Raw genomic sequence first — 4,096 nt, 5'->3', positions numbered from 1 at the left:
CGCCGTAACGGACCTGTTCTCGCCTTTTTTTTTTTTTTTTTTTTTGGGAGCAGGGGTTTTTGCAGCTCGAGGGGGTCGATCGGATCGACGCTCCAGCGTGACCGCTAAATTCTTAATGCGACGACCTGTCACACGAACGATGTACCGGACTCGCAAATTGGACGACGAATAGCCGGCGGCCGCGCCCGGCTGCTGCTAACCGGTTAGTCCTTTTGACTTCGGCTCCACGTGCGCGAGCGTGCGGCCGAACGTTGATCGGCGGGAGCCTACTTGCCTACATTCATAGAGCGTCAAACGTGCCTCCTCGACACCGGCTGCTACATTACCGCACACAGACGATATCGTGTTACTCTTTCCCTATCTTTCTCTCTCATGCGCGCACACGCGCTCGAAAGCGGTCGAGAGCGTGCGTTGTTTTATCCTCGTCATTATATTATCGAAACCGGAAAACGCGGTCTGGCTCTCTCGCACTCGAACAGGCTCTCTTAACACATTGTTAATCGCGCGTTATTGCGCTACCCACTAGACCTTGAGTATCGTTCGTTCTTTTTTCAGCCGCAGTAACATGCTTTAAGTGGGACTCTTTTGTGCAACTGTGCAATTTGGGGTGTTAACAGCATGTGAAATCTGAAAAGAAAGCCTATTATGTCTGTCCATGAAGTATCGAGAAAGCAGGCTGATCGCTCGATTAATGATCTACCGTTAAAAAGACGTACAAGATTGTATTAAGATTCTCAGATACGCAAGACCGGGTCTAATTGGCACAATGTTTAGAATTTCAAAGTTACAACGTCTCAGACAACTAATTATTGTGATTGACTGTACAAACATAATAGAGACAACATTCCTCTATATTTTTATGCCTATAACGATTTTGCAAATTTATAATTTCTTCTGTAATAATTAAAGTATGAACATGCCACCATGTAGCTATCTGGATAATTTACAAGTGATTGTACGACATATGATATTGCATAGATTTGTAAATCTACTCATAAGTTCTGACGAATTTTACGAGAACAATTTACGAGACTTACGATTCTGCTTAGAATTGCTGCTTAGACTAAGAAGGTCACGTATAGAATAAGTATCCTGATTAGTTTCGAAGTCTCCGCAAGAAGTCTCTACAGATCTGTCAGTCTTTAAATAGTGGCCAACCTTACCTTGTCTGTTTATATACTCGATTTCAGTCATTTTATAAACGAAAAATGCTTTTATTGCACGACACAGTGTATCACACACTTGCAGGGAACCTCATTAAACTAATAACACATCACTTAAGTTTCTTCACTTACACGTGCGCGCGATGAAGAATATTAATACCAAATTTCGCTTAAAATTATACTTGCTTTTCAATAAGTTTTTTTATTTTTTAACTACAATAGTATCTTAATTAAGAAATAAAATTCAAGGAAAAATATCTATACTCTAAAAGAAACATTTTGCGATTTCGTCTCCATTGGTTTTGCGATAAATACATAAACAAAACACATAGTCAACATATCCTTTGATTTAATTAGACGGTTTAAAGTGCGCAAAGAAGGTTAACATCTCATGTACACGAGAAAAATATTACAGTAAAATTATATTTAATTTCACAATGTTTTTTTAGGGAGGCGGGAGCAGGGGATAGTGTCTTCCGACAATTAAACAATTAATTAAGTGTATGGCATTGTTCAGTCATCTAAAATTGTATATTAGTCCGGCAGATTTTGCCTCTTGGAAAACAGTAAAAGATAACTAAAAGATAAATTATTATAAATTATTACAACTGTAATAAATTTTGAATCGAATGTACGATATAAAAAAAGAAAACACACTCAAGAAATTACATTAATTTTGTAGTAAGAAGCCAAACGTGCATAATGTTTTTAAACAAATATATAGTTTTGGTCATAATTTCTATATGGTCCAAGATTTAAAACAATTTGTTGGAATTTTCACTGCAATATTTTTCCTTTGTACGTTTAAGATTGAGAAAATGTTTCATTGTATACGATACATCGCCCACATTACACTATCCTCTCGCAAGAAATTATTATTCGCTATCTATATTTTCGCGCGACTTTATTGACTCTTAAAATTGATTCCCGTTGATCGGGAGAGATCTACCTAAGCGGCCGGTAATGTGTTAACTCGAGGATCATTGAAAGAAAAAAGTAGTTAATTTCAATAAAATTATGGTTATTTTGGCGTCAACTATATTTGCTTGTTCTTCTAACAAAAGAGTAACGGTAGCAATATAAGATTATATTCGCTACAATAGAAATGCAATAGAAATACATAAGATCATTATCAATATAACATTAGTTATAGTTAACATTAGCAGTATCTATAACACATCAATTAATATAGTAATATTTGCTCTTTACGAAAATAGTTTTCCTAACTATAATTCTTTCACTATGAACGATTGTTGTTATAAATATCTAGCTATTTCTTTGCTCGATGTACAAAGAGAAGGAGAGGGAAAGAGAGCGAGCGCCTTCGAACGTGCGATGCATTTGGGGTCTCTTCTCGTCATTTCGCGTCGTTATTCACGCTCCACATACTACGGAAACATATTTCTTTTTCCACTTGTATCTTAGACTGTCTGTAAAGGGGGTGTGCGTTGTCTCCTTCTCGACAAGTCTCTTGAAAGAGATCCCGTCGATTCCCTCCTTGCTCTTCGTTAGCATCGCCAGGTTGAGGGAATTGAAATTTGCACAGCCACGAGACGTATGCGTTTCTAGCGAATTCTAGCAAATTCGAGTCGCGCCGATAGACGACGACGGCCATGGTCCCGCGTTCGCAACGAGGTAACGGAGCGAAAACCCGGACATTCGAGAGGAATTTGGGACAGGTGGCCTAGTGGTTGCGCGAGGCGAACATGTTGCCTTGATAATTGGCGATCAAACACGGGCGAAACGAGCGAAACGTTCGACAACGGGCTGAATGTCTCTTTTATGCGGACACATGTTCTACCTACCGCCGCGGTAGGTAGAAATAATCGACAGGAGCGAACGAGAACGTTTATCTCGCGTCTAATTCGCGATCGTCGTAAAACTCTCTCCGATCGCGACCCACGACTGAAGTACCTTCAGGGCAGTGGCGTAGCCAGGGGGAGGGGGACTGAGGGGGCTGCAGCTCCCCCGAAATTAATTTTCTGGATTACGCTAAGTATGAGAAAAATTTTTTCGAACTTTTTTTGTTCGTCAAAAATAAAAAGTACCCTGAAACTTTTTTCTAGCTACGCCACTGCTTCAAGGGTTACTTTCTCTCTCTCTCCTTCTTTTCCTCGTCTAATTGCGGACTCGGTAAAACTCTAATTACAGATCGCGACTGCGTCGAGCGGTCAGAGGTTACGTCGACGAGAAGGAGATCGCGTGGGGTCGTTACTTGCTGACTGGTACTGCGACAGCCGGTCTCTCGATCTTTAGCGGCACGATCGGTATCCGATCGTCACGATTATCATTACAGGTAGGTCATGATATTGCTTAGTACATAATACCGTTTTTATTGTTCTATATCGCGAAATTGCAAGCGTTCACGCAGAAGAATGTCATTCTACTGCTAAGAGAAGCGAATACTCAGTTTACTTTTCTTCTGAGCGATAGTTATCTTCAACAAGGAATATTTCTTCATGATAATAATTCTAAAAGATATTCATGACAAATTTGTAAAAAATTTATTATATCATATATTCAAAAAAAGAATGTTTTCTCTTTAGAAGGATATTATAAAACTTTATCGAAGAAAATTTAGTTCGACTCTATGGAGTAAGCAAACAAGAATTTTTGTTTTAATTTAATATTCTTGATAAAAATACTTACTGGGATTTTGAATGTATTTTGAATAAATTATATGTTTATGATAAACTTATAACTTATTCGTAGATATACAAAATATGACTAGTAACTATTGCCACTTGGAATATTTTTGAAGTAAAAAGTACATACATACACACATACACACAAAGGTAATCTTCAAATCTTTAAAGTTACTCTACTTAGAAGAAAAGCGTTACTACCATAAGACGTCTTTTTTCTAAGTAGGGTAGCTTTGAAGATCTGAAAAGATCAACTTTGTTTTTTACTTCGTAGATATTCCGGGGGGG

The 4,096-nt window shown here is 38.3% G+C and overlaps 1 protein-coding gene across 2 annotated transcripts in view; it reads left to right on the top strand.

The window, feature by feature from the left end:
• Positions 1-4,096, top strand: part of LOC116844013 — a 34,000-nt gene that overhangs the window by 15,095 nt on the left and 14,809 nt on the right. For both annotated transcript variants that reach the window (XM_032815069.1, XM_032815068.1), the window contains one exon: positions 3,315-3,459. The gene's annotated coding sequence lies outside the window, so the exon portion shown is untranslated. The remainder of the gene's footprint in view (positions 1-3,314; positions 3,460-4,096) is intronic.

Source organism: Odontomachus brunneus, unplaced genomic scaffold (assembly GCF_010583005.1).
Source record: "Odontomachus brunneus isolate Ranch 3 - 2012 unplaced genomic scaffold, Obru_v1 Obru_scaffold_038, whole genome shotgun sequence".
Classification (NCBI taxonomy): domain Eukaryota; kingdom Metazoa; phylum Arthropoda; class Insecta; order Hymenoptera; family Formicidae; genus Odontomachus; species Odontomachus brunneus.
Note: the sequence above shows the minus strand (reverse complement) of the source record. Positions and strands in the feature narration are given on the sequence as shown.